The following is a 21,621-nucleotide window of genomic DNA, read 5'->3' as shown; positions in this document are numbered from 1 at the left end:
TATTTGTATTGGTCTGTGAGGAGGGTTTCTCAACAATTCCGTTGGCCCATTTGTCTATCTTGTGCCCATGCCAGATTGTAGTAATTACTGTCACTCTCCTGTCTTGTTACGCTTCCTTATTTTTATTTTTTGGAACTATCTTGTCAACTTCCACCAAAAAACCCAACCAAACAAATAAACAAACATGCCCTGTGGGAAGTTTGATTGGAAATACATTCATCTGTAGATCGGGGCGCCTGGGTGGCTCAGTCGGTTAAGCGTCTGACTCTTGGTTTCAGCTCAGGTCATGATCTCACGGTTTGTAGGATCGAGCCCCATGTCCAGCTCTGTACTGACAGTGTGGACCTACTTGAGATTCTTTCTCTCCCCTTCCCTCTCTGCTCCTCTCCTGCTTGTGTGTGTGCCCATGTATGCATGCACTCTCTCTCTGTCTCTCTCTCTCAAAATAAATAAACTAAAAAAAAAAAAAAAATCTGTAGATCAGTTTGGGGGGAATGAACATCTTTACAGAGTTGAAGTTTCAATCCATGAGTATGGTATGATCTTCATTCACTTAAGTTTTCTTTAGTTGCTCCCAATAATGTTTTATAGTTTCCTCATGGTGTGGCAAAGTATCAATCCCTTTACACTTTGAGGAGTCTGGGAAGGCTTGGGGCAGCTGGCCCATTTTGAGTCACTCCAGCTTTGAAGGGCTTCATCCCCTAGTGAACTAGACAACTATTATCAATTTCTCTGTGTGATACGATGGGAAAAAGTATTGGGAAGCCCTGGAGGTCTTTGTACTTTTTTGTTTCTGACCGGTTGCACAGAATGCTGTGTTGTGGGTGGGCAAGAATGCTATCCATAATGCCCCCAAACATCATGAACTCCTGAGTTGCCCATGGTGTACTCCCAGCCTGTTTATTTGCATAAGCTCGTTTGTACAATGTGTGCCCATAAATCAAGAGGGCATAACTTACAAAAACAATAGTAATAATGTTAGTATACACTGAGTATTTACCAGGTTCTGGATGATCTACAAATGTCTTCTTACTTAAGTCTCCAAAATATCTTATGAGGTTGTTAATATCTCGTGCTCTTTCTCTCTCCCTCAAAAATAAATAAACATTAGGGGCACCTGGGTGGCTCAGTCGGTTGAGCGTCCGACTTCGGCTCAGGTCACTATCTCACGGTCCGTGAGTTCGAGCCCCGTGTCGGGCTCTGTGCTGACTTCTCAGAGCCTGGAGCCTGTTTCAGATTCTGTGTCTCCCTCTCTCTCTGACCCTCGCCTGTTCATGCTCTGTCTCTCTCTGTCTCAAAAATAAATAAACGTTAAAAAAAAATAAAAAAAAAAACATTAAAAAATACATGTATCAAATTCTTTTTCAATAGATAGCTAAACTTGGAGGGAAGGAAGGAAGGAGGTCTCTAAGGTCCAGAAGTGAAGAGGAAGCTGAAACAGCAGTAAGTAAGCGGTTTGTCCTCACAGAGTCCCTTTGGGATAGGAGAGAGGACCTAGGGACTGAGACCCTCAAAAAGTTACATTCTCAACGAAAGGGTGGGATACAAGCCAGTCATGCTGGCAGAATGAGATTCCATTTTTTGAAAGCTTGCTGTAATTTAGACTTCTATCCCAGGTACTTGGGATGCTGTGACAAATACAGATCCCTGACCCCGGGAATTTATATTGTGGTGGATGAGAGACAGAAAATAATTCAAAAACATAAGATATAAGTATGATGAAGAGGGACCTATTTAGTGTAAAAACAGAACAGGGAAAACCCAATCAGGGAGAGCAAGGAAACCATCTATCTTGGCCTGCACTCTGGGAAGAAGAAAGAATTTCCTCCTGTGAATTCCCATAGATTTGCTTTCAGAAGGCGCTGGGGTTGTAGCTGGGGTGAACGCTTTGCATGGTCTAGAAAACACCAACATTGGCCCCAGGTTGTTAGCGGCTTTCTTCCTCATCCTAGCGGTATGGAGGGGTGCTGCCTCACAAAAACAAAAACAGACCCTCCACCTGGGCTGCTATCTATCTATCCGATAGATAAAGGCCAAACTTGAGCTCGCAAGAAAAAAAAAATACAGAACTATTCATGGGTTCCATGCTCCATATTCCAAAGCCCACACTCACACCTCTTACCTTCATGCCCTTCTACCCACACACCAGGCTTATCCTGCATACCGTCATGACACTGTTGTCTTCGATCCATGGTGTTTAGGGTCACAGAAACTCCAAGCTGGAAGAGACCCAAGCTGGAAGACCCACGTCTACTAGAGGTCTACTCCTTCCCCCTACACCTACTCCGAGCTCCCCAGCAGTGCGGGATATCTCTCTGTAACAAGATACAGAACCATCAGCCTCCATTGGCATACCATACCCCTAGACAAGGAAAGCTCAGTCCTTCCCCGGACTGTCCCTTATCCAACAGGCGCAGTGACACTCACAGACAGGCTCCTTAGTCCTTCTGAACCGAGTCATCTTGGGCAGGATAATTGACCAGGTGAGTCTAGGCTTTTCTTATCTGTTAAATGGAGACAGTGTCTCAAAGGGTTGGGCTGAGGGTTAAACAGAATCATAGATATAAAGGCTTAACAGTCACATAATAGATGTTGTTTTCTCTTCTCATTAACGTCTAGATCTAAGTAATCAGTAAAAAGACTGCTTTGCGTTAATCAGATCATATCCATTTACAGGCATGAGAGCTTTTAAAATTCAAGTTTTAGTGAGAGCAAACCTCATTCCGTTCAACCAACATTCCACTGGGAAAGGGTTTTGTCGCTTAAAAAAATAATTGTTTGTTTCTATTTGATTTTGAGCCAAAACTTTCTCTGCATTTCTCTGCATTTTCTATTTCCAGTCTCAAGGCTTGTGGCAATTTCTCCATAGTGCTGGGGTAAAGGGCAAGTCTGAGAAGTCTCCTGGTTAATATACATGCCAATGGGAGGGCTGTCTTTATTTTATTTTTGTCCAACTTTTTTTATTTTAGAAGTTTCAAGAATAAACATTACCGACTTAGGCTCCTTAACAGTGAAAGTATTATTTCCATGCAGTGCAATTCACCTATTTTACGTGGATAGGTTGATGAAATTTGGTAATTAAAAAAAATTAAAAAAAAAATTTTTTTAATGTTTTATTTATTTTTGAGACACAGAGAGACAGAGCATGAGCAGTGGAGGGGTAGAGAGAGGGGGAGACACAGAATCCAAAGCAGGCTCCAGGCTCTGAGCTGTCAGCACAGAGCCTGACGCAGGGTTCGAACTCACAAACCATGAGATCATGACCTGAGCTGAGTCGGACGCCACTCAACTGAGCCACCCAGGCGCCCCTAAAAAAATTTTTTTTTAACATTTGTTTATTTCTGAGAGACAGAGTGCAAGTGAGGGAGGGGCAGAGCAAGACGGAGACACAGAATCCGAAGCAGGCTCCAGGCTCTGAGCTGTCTGCATAGAGCCTGACGTGGGGCTCGAACTCACAAACCGCAAGATCATGGTGTGAGCTGAAGTATGTTGCTTAGCCAGCTGAGCCACCCAGGTGCCCCTGAAATTTGATAATTTTAGACAATTACATAGCCACGCGCACACTCAAGATATAGAACAATTCCCTCACCTTAAAGCTTCCCTTTTAGGCCCTTGATTTTAAGAGAGACATTGACAGATTGGCTGGGGTCCAGGGTGAGAAGCCATGAAGTCATGGCCAAGGAATAAGGGGTATTCACAGAATCCCAGAGAAAAGAAGGCCTATGGAGGATGTAAGGAGCCTTTTAATACTCAAAGGGCTGCTATGTAGAATAAAGAGTAGACTTAGGGTAGCTCCGGAGGGAACCATTTGGATTTATGAGCAGAAGTGAGAGACATTTTGATTCAATAAAAAAAAAGAAAATCTCTGAAAACAATATAATAACCATTATTTATGGATGATAAAGTGAGTCTCGGAGTTGGAGTGGATTACTCTAGACCAAACAGCTGGGAAATGGCAGTCAGCATTTGAACACAGGTGTTCCAGTCTTAAATTCAGATTTCCCCATTATGTCCTGCCTCTTGGGAAGACATCCACCCAGGAGGCCCAGGGCACATGGCAATACAGCTGAAAATGACCTCTTTTGAGTTAGCGGCTCAGATGTTTGTTGTTTTTGACCATTTACTCTGTGGTTTGGGCCCTGCCTTTGCCGGGGAAAGCCAAGGCCCAGCTGAGATCAGCAGCCCCTGCGGCTTGGGTGGAGGAGGGTTGAGGCCACCCGGTCCTCTCTGGGCTTGCAGTTTGCTTTGCCTTACTGCCTGGAGCAATTTCTTGCCCCGATTTCTAGTGTGGGCCAAGGATCCAGGTCAGTCAGCCGCCTGGCGTCGGGGCCTGCCCGTGTGGGTGCTGCTGCTAAGGGATCATCTGCTCAGGGCGGCTGGGGGGCGAGGGGCTGACGCAGGGCCCCTCCCCACCGCCCAGGCGGCCACAGCTACACTGAGGACTTGCTGAAACACCTCCCACCTTCCCCGGCTGGGCTTGCCTGAGAGACTCTCAGTGGGTGTGAGAGGAAGGCAACTGTCCGTAGTTTGGAGAATAGAAACAGAGCAGCCTCAGGTGAAAAAACTAAGGAGGAGAGGGCATCTGAGAAGAGGAAGGGAATCTGGGAAGTCGGAGCAGGGTTTGGCCTGCAGGCCTTCTACTCGGCGGGGGTTGCATGGGTTACCCCTCCCCAGGAAGGTCTCAGCATGAGGATGCCCAGGGGGTGGCCCTGAGCCCTGAGCCTGTGCTGGGGCACAGTGGACATTCTTAACACACTGCATATGGAGGTGTTGGTTGGGGTGACCATGACACCTGGCACGGAGAGGACCGAGGAAGGCAGAGGCGCCTCCTCCCCAGCTGCCCTTTCCCTCCTCCCCCTCCTCTTCTCTGGGAGGGGCGGACAAACAGTCGCATCCCCGCAGGGTTAGGCGGGCCCAGTGCTGACTGGCGTTAACACCAGCTCCGGGCCCACCAGCTGGCAGGAAGCAGGACAGAGGTCACTGGAACTCAGACCACAGGTCCCTGTTAAATACATCAGCTTTTAAATCAATCTTTGTTCAAAGTCCAGTGAGTTCCAAGACTAGAGCTGGCCAGCAGAGAGAGAATTCCCTGGTGAGCGGACCAGCTTTTCTTCTTCCCAGATCCAGGTAAGAGCTGACACTGGGTCCCCCTGCCTGAGGGCGCTGGCTGCCTGGGCCTGAGCCACCTTCTTTCTCTTCCTTTCTCCTTTTCCAAGCAGTGGCTGGCTGCCAGGGCACAAGGGAGGCTCATGGGGAAGGAGCTAGGGCCCTTTCGTGGGGTGGCGGGGTATTGCCCACACTCTGAGGTCCTCTCTGCTTGTGACTCCCGACCCTCGCAGGTCAGGGTCTGCTTCACAAAGGGATTGGCAAACTGATCCTCAGAAAAAGCTTTCCCAGGGTTGCCTGAGGGGGTGTTGGCGTGCACCCATAAGGGAGTGTGACAACGGAGCTCCCAGGAAGAAATGTGGAAAAACCAGGGGGTTTCTAGGCTGGCTGAGTTTTAAATCGACCTCTCCAGGCTCCACCCTTTGGAGTTTATAATTCTAGGGTCTTGTGTGGGGCTGAAAATCTTTGTTTCTTTAACACGCTTCCAGATGATTTAGGTGTGTAGCCACGTTTGGGAACCATAGGCCGCTTCCTCAGCGGAAGAGTCAAGGGACTTCAGTGTGACTTCACCTAAGGGCTCACTGGCCGAGGTCGGGTCTGGGCTGGTTCTTCTCTCCTCAGCTGTCCCCGCAGGGTTGCACCGAAGTGTTCTCAGGCCCGGATCCAGAAGCCACAGGGGCTGGGTGTCCAGTCACCTGTAGTCACATGTTCTTTTCCTGCAGCAAATAACTCAGGGACTTTGAGTTTGTGTGTTATGACTAAGTAAATTGTTCTTATCTTTGACTCTTTTGTATGTTCTTTGCACTATAAACTATGAAGTAGCTGGTAATGATGTCTTGTGTTCCTAGACCGCTGGCTAGGCAGCTCCTTCTCCTCCAGGGAAAAGGACTTGGGACTAGAATTCAAAGAGCCTGCCCTGGGATTTGGTTGTTAGTGACAGACCGTTGGAGGGGTCAGCCAACTGGAGCTTCAATTTCATCATCTATCAGTGAGGGCCTCTCCTTTTTCCCCAGGGCTGTACTGAACATAAAATTATAAACAGGATGTGTTTGAGGAGATTTAAAGCACAAAGGTAAGGTGTGTGCATTTCCAGTGTGTGTGTCCCAAGGCTCTGTGGGAAGAAACAGGCTCGTAGGACTCATTGGGACTCCTTGTCCTGGTGTTTCATCGCAAAGAGCCTCTTTACTCACTTGTAAGTCAGGAGTCGAGAGTGGATCGCTGTTAATGACTAGCTCACCAAGTGTAAGGTGGGGCTCTAAGTATTCGGAGCTTCCCGGTTGCTTGGAAGGCTGGCTCTGTCCCATCATCTGGGTCTGAATCCAAATGTTACCTTTCCAGGAAGTGCTAAGCCTACCTGCTCCCCCCCCCCCCCCGCCCCGTCCCACCACTAACTGTCCTCACACATAGCCTTTGTCACCAGAAATCCTCTCATTTACCTTCTACTTGTCACCCGTGCCAGATGTCAGGCTTCGGGAGAGCAGGGATCTTGTCCTTTGTGTCACCTGCAATAATCCCAGCTCTTGGGGCAGCTCCTGGCAGAGAGTAGACGCTTAGATATTTGGCTGAATGGAAGTTAGTTTGGCAGGGAAGGAGCTGCAAGAATAGAATCAGGATGGTTTTTTGTTGTTTATTTTTGAGAGAGAGAAAGAGAGCAAGGTGGGAGGGGCAGAGAGAGAAGCACACACAGAATCCGAAGCAGGCTCCAGGCTCTGAGCTGTCAGCACAGAGCCCGACGCGGGGCTTGAACCCATGAACTGCGAGATCATGACCTGAGCTGAAGTCGGAGGCATGACAGGGGCTTAACCAACTGAGCCACCGGGGCGTCCCAGAATCAGGATGTTTTTGATAAACTGCTCTTAAGGAGAGGACAGTTAAGAACTCTGACACTGTCTGATCATCTGAGGTCCTGGGTCTGATCACGTGGGCATGGGCATCTCTGGGTTGCATCTTGGTTAAATGATTTTCACATTTGTTGCATAGGAGTTTGAGGAGGGTAGCAAGTTCAACTGGACAAGTTTCCTCAAGATCTCGGCAACTCCTCTCCTTGGCATTTCGTGAAGGACCGTCCAGCTTTTCTTAATCTCGTTGCCTGGTTGTCCGGTGGCTGTGAAGGGTATGGGCATTGGCATTGACAAACTGCGTGGCAGAGCAGACACATTCTTATCCTCTGAGGCTCTGTGTCCGCATCCATCAAATGGCACAACAGTACCTCATTCTAGTGTTAGGAGGATCAGAGAGGGGAAGACACACAGGGCCTCGCACACTGTCAGTGCCGCTGTTTTGATGATCTTCGGACACCTTTGCCACAGGCAGGACCCCAGGGGAGGAAGGAGCACAGGCCGTGGCAAGGAGTGTTGATAAACAGGAAAGATAGCCTTGAGGCAGCAACGCATGGTTTGCTCTGGGTCTGAGATGGCCTCCGGCATCCGAGAGGCTCTAAGCCTCAACTGCTCTCAGCACTGACGCGCTCGCTCGCTCTTCTGTAATTGACAGGACGGCGCCTAAGATTCCTCACAGTCTCACCTGACCTGCTTCCTCCTTTCAACATATACCTGTTGTCTGGGCTTGCTGAGCCATTCACGTTCCTGAACACAGCGCGCTCTTCACCTGCGGTGCTTTCCTCCGTCCAGCCTAACTGCGTGCGTCCCCTAACACAGCATAGGCCTCATGGTGGGGAGGCTGGGGAGATGGCCGAAGGAGCCCTGACTCAAGTGGCTTTGAATCCAGGCTCTGTCGCTTATCCGAATAGCCATGGGAAACCGACTTAACTTTTCAGAATCTCTTTTTTTTTCCCTTGTAGAATGGAGCATTTGGATTAAATGCAAACTCATAACAGGTACCGAGGCTGGTGCTTGGTGCTTAGTAGGAACTCGATAAATATGTAAAACAGCAGCAAAGCATTTTCTTTTAAATGTTCTAGCACCCATGCCATTGTTGGGTAATTATGCTTGTGACTTTCCGCACCTCACTAGTGGGCTCTGTGAGGGCAGAACAGTGTCTAACCTGGCTGGGGCTTTGGTATCTGTCCCATAGTAGGAAGTGAATGTAACTTGTTGATTATATAAATGCTACTTGAAATTTGGATGATGGAGTGATGCCTTCAGATGGTAGTGGTCAGGAAGGGATTTGTGTTTAACTTAAAATTTGAAAATTTTAAATGGGTAGGTTTTGAATTCATTGACTTGGAAAGAATGTTTGCTTAGGAGCTACTATGAATAAGTAATCAGAGTGAGGAAGGTGCTTCAGGCAGAGCAGGTAGCACGAGCAAAGGGCAGGCTGGGTGTCGGTGGCCACGAGGAGGCCAGTTTGCTGTCTGCTGAGGAGCTCTGGGGAATGAGACAGGGCTGGGTATGCTGAGCCTGAGCAAGGGGTTTGGATTCTGTTTCTTCTGTTTGTTTTTAATGTTTATTTATTTATTTATTTATTTACTTTTGAAACAGAACGAGAGAGAGAGCATGTGCATGCGAGTAGGGGAGGGACAGAGAGCAAGGGAAGGACTGAGAACTCCAAACTGTCAGCACAGAGCCCGACACGGGGCTTGAGCCCATGAACCGTGGGATCGTTTCCTGAGCCGAAATCAAGAGTTGGACATTTAACCGACTCAGCCACCCAGCTGCCCTGGATTCTGTTTCTTACACAATTCTTTTAGCGCCTGACAAGATGAGGGCAAGATCTGAAGGCAGTGACCAGGAGAGCCCGGGGGCAGGAGGACTCTGGCACACACGAAAACAGGGAAGGGGTAGAAATGCAAGGTCAAGGGGCGCCTGGGTGGCTTAGTCGGTCAAGTGTCTGGCTTCGGCTCAGGTCATGATCTCACGGTTCGTGAGTTCGAGTTCCGCGTCGGGCTCTGTGCCGACAGGGCAGAGCCTGGAGCCTGCTTCGGATTCTGTGTCTCCCTCTCTCTCTGCCCCTCTCCTGCTCACACTGTTTCTCTCTCTCTCAAAAATAAACAAATGCTGGGGCGCCTGGGTGGCGCAGTCAGTTAAGTCTCCGACTTCAGCCAGGTCACGATCTCGCGGTCCGTGAGTTTGAGCCCCGCGTCAGGCTCTGGGCTGATGGCTCGGAGCCTGGAGCCTGTTTCCGATTCTGTGTCTCCCTCTCTCTCTGCCCCTCCCCCGTTCATGCTCTGTCTCTCTCTGTCCCAAAAATAAATAAACGTTAAAAAAAAAAAAAATAGCTTGTTGAAAGGAAGATTTATTTATGTCTTTATGTCTGCTTTGCCGGAGACGTCTGTTGGTACCAGCTGAGACACAATAGGGTTCCTCCTATGCTGTTGGAAGAAATGGCACTTGTGAGGCCCTGGGGCTGGCTCTGAAGGAAGGCAGGCACGCGGGCACAGGGCAGGAGGGGGCACCAGGAGGCCCTTGGGCAGGGCTGGTGGCTGTAGGGAATTCTCGGCCCGTCTACAGTTGCTGACTTAACATCTCCGTCTCCACCAACTGTGCTTTTGCGACAGGAGTCTGGTGTTCTGTTCGTCTCACAGATGCACTCCGGTGGTGTAGGAGCCCTGTGCTCCACGTGGGCCCAGTGTGCGGCCATTGCTCAGCCTTGCCAGTGACGCTGTTTCCTCCTTGCTGAAGTTGCAAGGGTTTTCTAGACCAGCAAGGCGTTCAGTGCAAAGCGAGCGGCATTCGGGCTGAATGTACCGCTGGGCCCCTGCCCTCTCTGCCCGGCCCGCCTTTGATGAAACAGACATAATTTACTCTTCGGTATCTCCTAGGTATACAATCAGATATCTATCCACAGTCACAATTCCTAGGGTTAAACATTATTCACCTGCTGTCTTGTGAAGTTGTTGTTGTTTAGTTTTTTCTTGGCTCCGGCGTTGGTTACGTAAGTGCCTTGTGAAGAGAGGCTATGTTTTGTACTCGCTGCACCACTGGTTCCCAACTAGGAGAGAGGACGGCACTAGACCCATGGTGCTCATGGCTGGCGGTTGCAGGGTACCCTGTTTGTGGAATAATCCAATTGTATCCTCTGCAGAAGACAGTCCCGGGGCCCCTTCTTTTCTCCTGAAGTCACTGCACCTGGCTGTCTCCAGTGACATCCCTCTTCTGTTTTTCTGCCTCCAAACAGAATGCAGCTCCCCCTACATCCTTTCTGTAATCTTCTGGAAAGTCAGTGATGCTACATGGCCAGTGGGCCTTAATCACTAGTTACTCCTTGGCTACGGATGATCCACACCCGGACCAGCTTTCTGTATATTAGGTCATGCCTCCCTCATTCGATCTTCTCTACCCTCATCTGTTCCTTGGTCCCTGTGCTGGTTACCTCGTGTGCATGTCTGTTAGAGCTCCTCTGCCTCAGGTGCCGGGACCCCCTGGCCCACTTAGCCTTGAAGTTTTATAAAGGCTCCCTGGCACTTTTTTTTTTTCTTAAATGTTTTATTTATTTTTGAGACAGAGACAGAGAGCAAGCAGGGGAGGGGCAGAGCGAGAGGAAGACACAGAATCCAAAGCAGGCTCCAGGCTCTGAGCTGTCAGCACAGAGCCCGACAGGGGCTCAAACCCACGGACTGCAAGGTCATGACCTGAGCTGAAGCCGGACGCTTAATTGAGCCACCCAGGCACCCCATCCCTGGCACTTTATACTTCCTTGATAGGTGGTATTTGGTTCTATTTTTGTAATTCCCTGGCTATCAGACTTACATGAAACTTCTGGGTTCTGAGGAATCTGAATTCATTAAGTTCATTATTTGCACTTTATTCCGTGAGGAACAAAATCCTCAGCCCTGACTTCCTAACAGCTAAAGCTGACTTTGCAGAGATGGCATTCAGGCCATGGATGGAAAATCGCCAACCTACTAATCAAGGGGCCTGCCTACCCCCAGCCCATCCCTCCTTGTCTGCTTCAAAAAGAAAATGGGGAACACTGTTCAAATATTCTCACAGAGGAGGGGGTCCCCAGGGCATCGGGGCTCCCACCAGAGGACAGGGAAGATGACGCAATGGCCTTCTGTGCTCCAGACACTGTGCTTAGATGCTCCACAGGTTCTGTCTTAAGCAATCTTCACCGTGCCCATATGCATCTCTGATTTCAGGCACACTTCTGTCTTTCAAAATCAGGGAAGTCACCCATATTCTTGGTGCTAGTAAGTGCCAACACTGGGATTAAAAACTGGGTTATTTTTTAAAACTCTTTTTCTTACTGATATCCTTTACCCAGACTCAAGTGATATGGGAAGATGGAAATAAAACTACAAATTCCCAGGGCACCTGGGTGTCTCAGTCGGTTGAGCGTTCGACTTCGGCTCAGGTCATGATCCTGTGGTCCTCGAGTTTGAGCCCTGTGTCGGGCTCTGTGCTGACAGCTCAGAGCCTGGAGCCTGCTTCAGATCCTGTGTCTCCTTCTGTCTCTGTCCCTCCCCCACTCATGCTCTGTCTCTCTCTCTTTCTGAAGAATAAATAAACATTAAAAAAAATTTAAAAAAATATAAATTTCCTTTCTATCACCTGCATACCTAGACATCTCTTTTAGACTTTTCATGACTAGAAATTACTCTGTTTTAAAGATCTTTAAAAAAAAAAAAAGTTTACTTCTTTATTTTGAAAGAGAGAGAGAGCAGGGGAGGGGCAGAGGGGAGGGAGGGAGAGAATCCCAAGCAGGCCCCAATTCAGTGCAGAGCCCAACATGGGTTTCGATCTCATGACTGAGATCATGACCTGAGCTGAAGTTGAGAGTCAGACGCTTCACCAATTGAGCCACCCAGGCGTCCCTGTTCTAAAGATCTTTTAAGATGACTTTTCCAGGTCGATACCTTATTTTTTGGAACTACTCCTTCAGTACCTCCTTCCTTCTCATTCACCCTGCTGAGTCAGTCCCTGACCGCTCCTCTCTCTAGCCCTACACTGGTCTCCCGTTCCTGCTCTGTGCTCATCCTAAGTATAGAAATTCTCATCTTCTAGCCTTCTGTTTTTTACATAGGTCAAACCCCACCTTAGGGTAAAAGTTACCACTTTCTCCTATTTTTTTTTTTTTTTTAAATCCAAGTTAGTTAACATATAGTGTAATAAGGGCTTCAGGAGTAGAATTTAGTGTCTCCTTCTCTTGTTGATGAACCCTATGGTGAGAAGAAGCCATGAGAAATCATCCTGATTGGTCCGCTATAAATTAGTAAGATTGACCTAACTATCTGAGGGAAAAAATTTAACTGAAGTTGTTTCTTAGAACATTGTATTCAATTTGTTGACTCATTTTAGTGAAACAATGCTGTGGCTACTGGAAATCCTTTTGGCCAGTGGTTAATAAACTGCCAGCCCAGGGCTCGATTCTGTTGCGTTTACATGGAGTTTCTTAAAAAACTGGAAATAGCTGTCGTTTTTTTACAATGGGGACATTCTGCATACATCCAGATTTCCAGATTCTCTTGAGAAGTCGGCAGATCCAGCTTTCTGGGTTCCTATTTCCTCACTGCAGCTGTCTTTTCCTGCCAAATACCAGCTAATTCACAGGCCTCTCCCGGCCAGCCTCTGCAATTTGTCAGTTTGAACCCATGGACCCTTGGTCTGTGTTCCCAAAGATCCTCATTTGTCTCAGCTACTTTGCAGGAGGGATTGAAGGTCAGGTGAGTGGCCTTATTTTCCTCTTTCTCTCATTTTGTTTTTAACTTCTGCCCCAGTGGAAATATTTCATCCCATGGAGGTTAAACCCATTTCCTGTCCTGCCTTGATGGCAACATGCTGCTCATTTTCTTCACATTGGAAATAAAATCATCATCTCTGCTTTCCCCTCAGGCTGCTATCCCGATGCTCTCCATCATCCCTTTTTTTTTTTTTTTCAATTTTCTTTAATGTTTATTTTTGAGAGAGAGACAGAGTGTGAGCGGAGGAGGGGCAGAGAGAGAGGGAGACACAGAATCTGGAGCAGGTTCCAGGCTCTGAGCTGTCAGCACAGAGCCCGATGAGATCATGACCTGAGTGAAGTCAGATGCTCAAACAACTGAGTCACCCAGGTGCCCCACCATGACACCATCTTTTAATGGTATCGCTTTTCTGTCAGTCACCAAGGCATGAGCTTGGTTTTCGCTGACACCTTCCCTTTGCAACACTGAACTCAAGCAGAAGCCTTGTGAGTCTCCTCACCGCCATAGTAAGAATACCATAAACTGGGCGGTGGAGTGTGTGTGTGCTTAAACAATAGAAATTCATTTCTTCACAGTTCCAGAGGCTGAGAGTCCGAGGTAAAGGCATCAGCAGGGTTGGTTTTTCTGAGGTCTCTCTACTTGGCTTGTAGACGGCCACCTTCTTTCTGTGGGTTGCACTCCCTGTGTCTCTTCATCATCTTGTAAGGATTATTGGATTATTTCCCTACCCTGTGACCTTATTTAACCTTAATGATCTCTTTGTAAAGTCCAGTCTCCAAATATAATCACCTTGAGGGTTAAGGCTTCAACAGAAGAATTTGGGGAGGGACACAGTTCAGTGCATAAGAGAGGGGAGTCTGGGGCTTGAAGCAGGAAAGGCATCACAGTTGGATAGTAGGAAAAACTGAGCTAAAGTAATAAATCTGGGAAACAAACGACCTTCCTGGAGCAGCAGGTAGAAGGAGACGGTGATGGCAGAATTAGAGCGATCTTGCAGCTCAGCACTGCGAGGAGCCAAAAGCACACTGTGCGGGAGCTGGCTGTTCCTTGTGAGGGCAAACCACAACCCAGCTGCGTGTGAGAGAGGTCAGATTAGGGGGAGGAACAGGGGCCATGACACCCCCGGGGGCTGCCGACCTGTTGCACCTGTCCTCTGGTCACAGTGGGTGTAAATGAGTATTGTGGACACGGGTGCTGTTGAAACGGCTCTGACTGTGGCCACCTCTGCCTCCGGAAATCTGAGGGAACAGGACTGAAGGATTGATATAATCTGTCGCTTTACTGCTGTTGCCTCCACTCTGTTCTCACAGCTGCCGTGCCGGGTCAGGGCCTGACCGTCTGTGAGTAGGATTATCACAACGGCCTGTGACCTGGCCGCCCCACGGGGCTTCTTGGCTCCAGTGCATCCCGCCTGCCATTCTCGTGGAGCCCAGCTCTGAACCTGCCCTTCCTCTGCCTGTAGTGGCGTCTGCTGACCACGAAACTCAGGCCAGATCCTCGGGCTGGAGTTCAAGGCCAAGATTTTACAGCGTAGTCAAAACTAATAGAAGAATCTCAAGATCGGGTAATTAACAGTGGAAAATGATGGCAAGAGGTAGAGAGAAGGAGAACGGAAAATGTCACTAAGCTTAGGACACGGAAGTCCAAGGGCCCAGGTGGCTCAGTCAGTTGAGCATCTGACTCTTTTTTTTTTTTAATGTTTATTTTTATTTATTTATTTATTTTTTTAATTTTTTTTTTTAATGTTTATTTATTTTTGAGACAGAGAGAGACAGAGCATGAACGGGGGAGGGTCAGAGAGAGAGGGAGACACAGAATCCGAAACAGGCTCCAGGCTCTGAGCCATCAGCACAGAGCCCGATGTGGGGCTCGAACCCACAGACCGTGAGATCATGACCTGAGCTGAAGTCAGACGCTTAACCGACTGAGCCACCCAGGCGCCCCTATGTTTATTTTTATTTTAGAGAGAGAGAGAGACAGAGTGCAAGGAGGGGAGGAAGAGAGAGAGAGGGAGACACAGAATCAGAAGCAGGCTCCAAGCTCCAAGCTGTCAGCACGAAGCCCGATGTGGGGCTCGAACCCACGAACCATGAGATCATGACCTGAGCCGAAGTCAGACGCTCAACCGACTGAGCCACCCAGGCACCCCAAGCATCTGACTCTTGATTTCAGAAAGATAAATTGGCTGTCCTTTTTGTCATGTTGGGCCTTTAACTCTTCTCTGACCACACCCAAGCACGTTCCCACTTCCACACCTGACGTCCACATCGTTCTCAGTGTTTAGAATGTTCTCTTCCTACTTCCGTACCTGTTGAAGTCCTACCTATCTGTTGTCAAGATCTACATCAAGTCCTACCTAATCTGTGAAGTCTTCCTGAATTTGCCCCACGTTGTAGGTCTTATAGCATTTAGATTGTGCTCATAGAGGTAACTCTTTTTGTACTAAAACTTTTCCTTTGCCCCTATTCAACTATAAAAGTCCCTTGAGAATAGAGGTGGTGTTTAACTTTATTCCATCAACCATTTAAGAGTATTTTGCATTTTTAAAAATGTTTATTTCTGGGGGGTGGTGGGAGAGAGAGAGCACATGCCTGCATGAGCGGGGGAAGGGCAGAGAGAGAGGAAGAGAGAGAATCGCAAGCAGGTTCCTCACCGTCGGCATGAAGCCCGACATGTGGTTCAAACACGTGAACTGTAAGATCATGACCTGAGCCAAAATCAAGAGCCAGACGTTTAACCCACTGAGCCACCCAGGTGCCCCAAGAGTATTCTGCATTCAAGTCAGGGCGAACATGGGTGGCCTGGACAAATGAAACCAGGGTCATATGTCTTCTTCTTGATGTTCAGTAGAAAGTGGAAGAACCTTTGATCACGATCCTAGGTGGCCTTCACCCAATCCAGTATGCTAACTGAGGAAGTTAAGGAGGGGGAAAGTGCTTGGAAGGGAACAAGAAGCTGAAGTAGAGCTGTCACGCATTCCTCTTGCCCAGGGGCTCATGGGATGACTGGAAGAACCACAGGATGACTGGCAGGGCCTCAGATAGGAATGGAGCTTAAGACTCCACCCACAGGGTGCTGGGGGAGGAGGCATGGCTTCTGCTTTTAAGGTTGGTTAGATTTAGGGGGTGGAAAGTGGCCCCACAGACTTAACCCATAGAGTGAAGACCACATGGGAGCCATTCAAGGTTGTTTTCACCTGCTTGATCCTGTTTGCCTGGCTCAGAACTGGAACTTGGGGAGGGAGGCATGAGGCACAGGCTTCAGGTCACCATGCACTCCTATACTGTTGGCCAAGGCATTGACTGGCCAGAGCTGGATCCTGAGGACTGCACATGGTGGCCAGGGCCTCTCCTATCCCAGCTGCCCCCTTGGTTTCTCATGTTGAGTAAAGGTGAGCTTAAGGTGGCTGTTAATAGTTCACCCAACCTTGACATTCTTTTCTGATCCATGAGGGTGTTATCCCAAGACTGAGGAGAATAAGTGGGAGTTAGGAACAGCAAAGGGTGGTTTTAAGCACTAGTTTCTTAAGTTAGTGGGACCTTCTAAAAAGGCTCCTGTTCGGGTTTCAAGCCTGGAGCCTGAGTCAGTAGATCTGGGGTGAGGCGTAGGCATCGATTTCTAGAAATCTCTATAGGTGATTCTGGGGGCCAGCTAGGGTTGGAATCCAATCTGTAAGGTGCTTGGGAGGTTCAGTGAGGTTGTGTACATGCCTGGCACACAGTGAGTTTTCAAATGGCAACGTGATTTATTATTGCATCACCTGAAGGTCTGTAGATGTATACTCTTTCGACGAAGTATATCTGTTCACTCAGATGAAAGTGGATGGGGCCTTTGGGCATGAGTGGACAACTCCCAGGATTGAGGAGATGAACGAAGATCTTATAATTCTTGCTTTACTTCACTTTTCTAGGAGCTGTCCTTTCTTTTCCTTCCTCGGAAGAATTTGATCTCCTGACTTGTGTTTTATCTGATCTTTAGCAACTTCAGGATTCCTTTATGAAACACCTGGAGGCTCACAGGAGTTAGACAAATAACTCTGCTTTGGAGTAGGGCACGTTTCAGAGAACCCCATGTTCACTTTTGTATTGGGAAATGCTTTGTGTTCTTGTCAGGCTCCCACTGACCTTGAGACTCTCAAATATTTCTTAGGAGATCATGGAGTTTTCATGAGCTAAGTGGCTTTAAGATCCCTTCACTCCCACCCGTTTCCTGCACTGGGTAGGCTTATGAGCATTCATGTCTATGATAGTTTTCTTTTCTTTTCTTTTCTTTTCTTTTCTTTTCTTTTCTTTTCTTTTCTTTTCTTCTCTTCTCTTCTCTTCTCTTCTCTTCTCTTCTCTTCTCTTCTCTTTTAATTTTTTAGAGCATAAGTAGGGGAGAGGGGCAGAGAGAGAGAAACAGAGAGAGAGCAAGCGAACCTTAAGCAGGTTCCACGCTTAGCACAGAACCTGATGTGGGGCTCGATCCCATGACCCTGGGATCATGACCTGAGGCAAAATCAAGAGTTGGACGCTTAGCAGACTGAGCCACCCAGATGCCCCTATGATAGTTTTAAATTAGAAATTTCCACATATAACAATTATCTTAGAACAGAGAATGTTTTATTTTTAATTTTTGTCTTTTTTGTAGCTGGCACACAATGTTATATTCTTTTCCGGTGAATATAGTGATTTGACAACTTTATACTTTATGCTGTGTTCAAGTGTAGCTACCCTCTCTCACCGTACAACACTATTACAGTACCATTGGCTGTATTCCCTATGCTATACCTTTTATCCCCGTGACTGATTCATTCCATAACTGGAAGCCAATATCTCCCACTCCCCTTCCTCCCTTTTGCCCATTCACCAACCCCTCCCATCTGGCAACTCTCAGTTAGTTCTCTGTATTTGTATTTGTCTTTCTCTGGCTTATTTCACTTAGCATTATACCCTCTGTGTCCATTCATGTTGCTACTAATGGCAAGATCTGATTCTTTTTAGTATATGTGCTGCCAAAGCGAGCACAAGATCTCATTCCTTTTTATGGCTAATATTCCATTATTTAATATAATTAATATATTACATATTAATATATTAACAATATATATTTGTACATTATATATTAATATATTATATCATTAATTTATTAATATTATATATTAATATTACATATTAATATTATATAATTATATATATAATATATATATTTCCATCTTCTTTATCCATTTGTCTATTGGTAGACACTTGGGCTGCTTCCATATCTTGGCTATTGTAAATAATTCTGCCATACACAGGGGTGCACGTATCTTTTTGAATGAATGTTTTTGTTTTCCTTGGGTAAATACCCAATAGTGAGATTACTGGACCGTATGGTAGTTCTCTTTGTAATTTTTTGAGGAACCTCCATACTGTTTCCCACAGTGGCTGTACTAATTTACATTCCCACTGGTAGTGCACAAGGGTTCCTTTTTCTCCATATCCTTGCCAGCACTTTTTATTTCTTTTTGTTACTGGCCGCTCTGGCAGGTGTAATGTGACACCTCTGTGGCTCTGACTTGTGTTTTCCTGATGATGAGTGATGCTGAGCATCTTTTCATGTGTCCTGTTGGCCATCTGAATGTCTTCTTTGGAAAAATGTTTATTCAGGTCCTCTGCCTATTTAAAAAGCAATCAGATTATTATTATTATTATTATTATTATTATTATTTTGTTTTGTTTTCGTTTTTGTTTGCTTTTTCTTTTGGTAGAACAGGGAAATTTCTGATGTGCAGGGTGACAGGTAAGGCACACTTCACTACAAGTCCTGTCGACTTCAGGATCAACTGAGTGGAGTCTCACTGCTTCCCCAGCCAGCCCTGCCGAGGAAAGTCCGGCAGCTTCCAGACCCAGACACACAAACTGAGGGGAAAATGAGCCGACTTCTGAGCCTCGGCCAACCAAATCGAATTCTCTTGGCTTTTTGGGTCTAGTTTTTGTAGATCATGAACCCTTAGGAACAGCTCCTGGCTCAGACTTCTCTGTGTGCAGGCTGGTGGTGAGGGGGTGTTGACTCGGGGTCAGAGATGGGCCCATGTTGATGGTTGTCTGAGAGGTTAGAACCCTTGGCCAGCTTGGAGCTCAGAAGAGTCCTCTGGGTCCCACCAGCTATTTCTTTCGTGTGGTAAATAGCCCAGCGGCTTCAATTCTTTCTTCTCTGGCCACATCCAGAGGTCCTGTGTGCCCTCCTCTGTCGTCATTGCCTTGCCTTCCCAACTTCTAAAATGTGCCGCGTTTTTCTTCTGGGCCATGGGCATATTATTCTCTTTCCTCGTAGCAAAAATCTACTCCTTTTGGGAGAAGGTGGGGTCTAAAGGTAAGATTAATAATTAAGATTGATTAGAAAAAATATCTGGCTCTCAGCCCTGAGTCTCTCCTGTCCACCAGCCAGCACTTTGTTCTCTTTCCCACAGACAAACAACTTTGTTGCCAAGAATTGACTTTCTTCCCAGAGCTCAGAAATGGTTACAGCTTTCTTTCATTTCTAGGGTTTTATTTTGGCGATGTGAACTGGGGGAATAACGCCTGTTGAAGATTTAATGGGCTCCAGCACTGGATGATTGCTGATACGGTATTATAGAAATCCATATGCTTTCGCTAGTTAAACACTTGTCCACCATAGGGATCTGGGCTGGATTTTCTCAGGAAGCAGAAGACGGAGATTGGGGCTGAAGAAACAGCCCTTAAATACAAAGATCCTTCCTATTAGGCCCTGTGTTCCAGAGTCCCAGGCATCCTCATCACAAAGCAGCAGGTCGTCGTGGATCCCAGCCCCGATTTAGGGGCCAGTGTAACACCAGGATGCAGATTAGATGGACCCAGGCCTGGAGCTGGACTGGAGCCCAGCCCCTTTGACTCCTAGCTGAATTGTCTCTCAGCAATATGGCCAAGGAAATAGTTTTAGGGCTCTGAGGGTCCAATGGAAGGCCCGGCTTTGGGGTTTCAATATGTTTTTCTCTGCTGCTGTGGTGGAAGGAGTTACATATTTCATCAGTGTGGCGTGGGCACCGGCATTAATCCTTCAGCGGCTGACCAGTGGGGAGGGCTGATGGGTGGGAAGGGCTGACGGGTGACAGGAGGATGTAGGGGGCCAGCGCCCAGGCTTCAAAGACACAAGTGTGGATCTGAGTGATTGCTGTCTGGCTGTTGGAAAACTTTCATCAAACAAACAATTTGGGATCTTGCCAAGAAGCAGTGATCTGTCTTTTCTTGTGTGTTGAGCTTTTGGGTCTCTACCGAGACCCAGGAAAATGTTGCCTCTTCCCCCCTCCCCAAACACAGGACTAGTCTCCTAGCAAGGTGGTTTCACATTCTATCCTCCCAGACCTGCAGAGAAAGAGATTTTGATCCTGTGGCTGACTCCCAGGGTGGGAGATCGCTGAATTTTAGGGGTGAGGGCCTGAGAAATGGCCTTATTTTGATTATAAGGACTTGTTGCAGATTTTGCAGGATTTGGTTGAGGTTTGTTTACAATTGCTCCCAAATTTCGGAGGGCTCTGGGTTTTTTCTAGCTTTTCAGCTCTATGAAATTGCAAGCTGAGAGGGATCTAGAGGTGAGTGGACAGCGATGTGGATTCAAGCTGGAGAATGGAAGTGATACTTGCAGGCCAGATGCTCAGCAGAAAGAAAAAGTAAAGGCCCAGGGAGCCTGGGTGCCTGCATGCAAGGAAGCCCTGCTCTGGTGATGCCCAGTCCCTCCTAATGCCCTCCTCTGCCTCCTCCCAAAGCAGTGCTTTCCTGGCGATGGGTCATGCTAGGAGGGCTGCGAAGCTCCCCCATGGGTGGGTGATGACCTCACGATTGTGGCTCTATTTTTCTCTTCGCGGGAGACACAGCGGGGAGGGCTCAGCCCCGGGCCCTCGGTGAGAGATCACTTGGAACAGTGTCTATTTGTTTGTTTTCTTGGCCGCTTAGTCATTCGGGCCGTTGGTGGCGTGGCCGCCAGACTCCGCTGAGACTGTCTGTAATGGCCAAGTTGTCAGGCAGCAGGAGGCTTTCTGCCAGGTTTGAACTGTATGTCTCTGTGGGCATGAAGGTCAGAGATGGCTATCTGGGATCACCATGGGGTGGCTTCTAAGGAGCCTGGAGCACTTTGCTCTCTCTCCTCCACGCCCCACCCCCCACCCCCCATACCCCACACGGTCATCTGTACCTGTCCCTCCAGGAGGGAAGGGACAGACGGTTTATTCTCTGATTTACTGGTAGGGAACTGTGACGAGCCGAGCACGAGGCTTGCGCAGCAGGCAGCGTGACCTCAGAGTCCAGCCTTCTGCTCCTGGACCTCTGCCTGGCACCAGCGGATCTGGCTTCTGTTCTCGCTCTCCTGTGGAAGAAGATGCTTACGCTAGGAGGGATCGATGATGCTGGCAGGAGCCTTCCCCGTACGAACCTAGTGCCAAAGTCCCAGCTGGTGGTTTTCATACTTGTCCTTGCTTCCTCCTGTGGCCCGGGGCCCTGCTCTGGCAATGAGGCAAGAGGAAGGGCAGGATGGATGGGAACAGAAGCTGCTTCAAACAGGAGAATCTGACCCGGCCACAGGAGTCCTTTCTCTGTTGGGTATCCCTACTTTGCTCTAAAACTTCAGGGTCCTGGTTCTCTGTCTCCTCTCCAATAGGCCAGGCCAGCTCTGAGGCCTGGCTTCTCTGGTTTTTAGTTGTTTGAGGTCTTCCTGATCCTGTCCTACCTTACCTGCCTCCCACTAGTCCTTCAGGTCTTGGGAAAGGCGTTTTCCCAGGAAGCCATTCTTCCTTCTGCCTGTCCCAATCCCTGCTCCCAGCGCCCTCTGTTATAGTCTGCCTTATCACTGTGTTCTTTCCTAGCATATCCCTCACCATGTGTTGTTGTAAAAATGTGTGGCCTCTGTATGAGAGGCGAAGTAAAGGTCCATGTTGTCCACAGATTTATCCTCAAGGCCTA

At 47.8% G+C, this 21,621-nt stretch overlaps 1 protein-coding gene and 1 non-coding gene across 5 annotated transcripts in view; one reads left to right on the top strand and one right to left on the bottom strand.

Annotated features, from left to right (window-relative positions):
- PDZK1 (PDZ domain containing 1) overlaps positions 1 to 21,621 on the top strand; it is a 57,764-nt gene that overhangs the window by 9,983 nt on the left and 26,160 nt on the right. The window contains exon 1 of one of the 4 annotated variants that reach the window (XM_042953702.1): positions 4,925 to 5,127. The exons of 2 other annotated variants lie outside the window; for them this stretch is intronic. The gene's annotated coding sequence lies outside the window, so the exon portion shown is untranslated. Of the gene's footprint in view, positions 1 to 4,924; positions 5,128 to 19,191; positions 19,277 to 21,621 lie in introns of those variants that run through there. One more of the 4 variants, XM_042953704.1, reaches the window with a different exon arrangement.
- TRNAR-UCG lies at positions 14,748 to 14,832 on the bottom strand. Its single transcript has one exon. It is a non-coding gene; the product is annotated as a tRNA-Arg (tRNA).

The sequence above is a fragment of the Panthera leo genome, chromosome C1 (genome assembly GCF_018350215.1).
Source record: "Panthera leo isolate Ple1 chromosome C1, P.leo_Ple1_pat1.1, whole genome shotgun sequence".
Classification (NCBI taxonomy): Eukaryota; Metazoa; Chordata; class Mammalia; order Carnivora; family Felidae; genus Panthera; species Panthera leo.
This window is presented reverse-complemented; position numbering and strand designations above follow the sequence as displayed.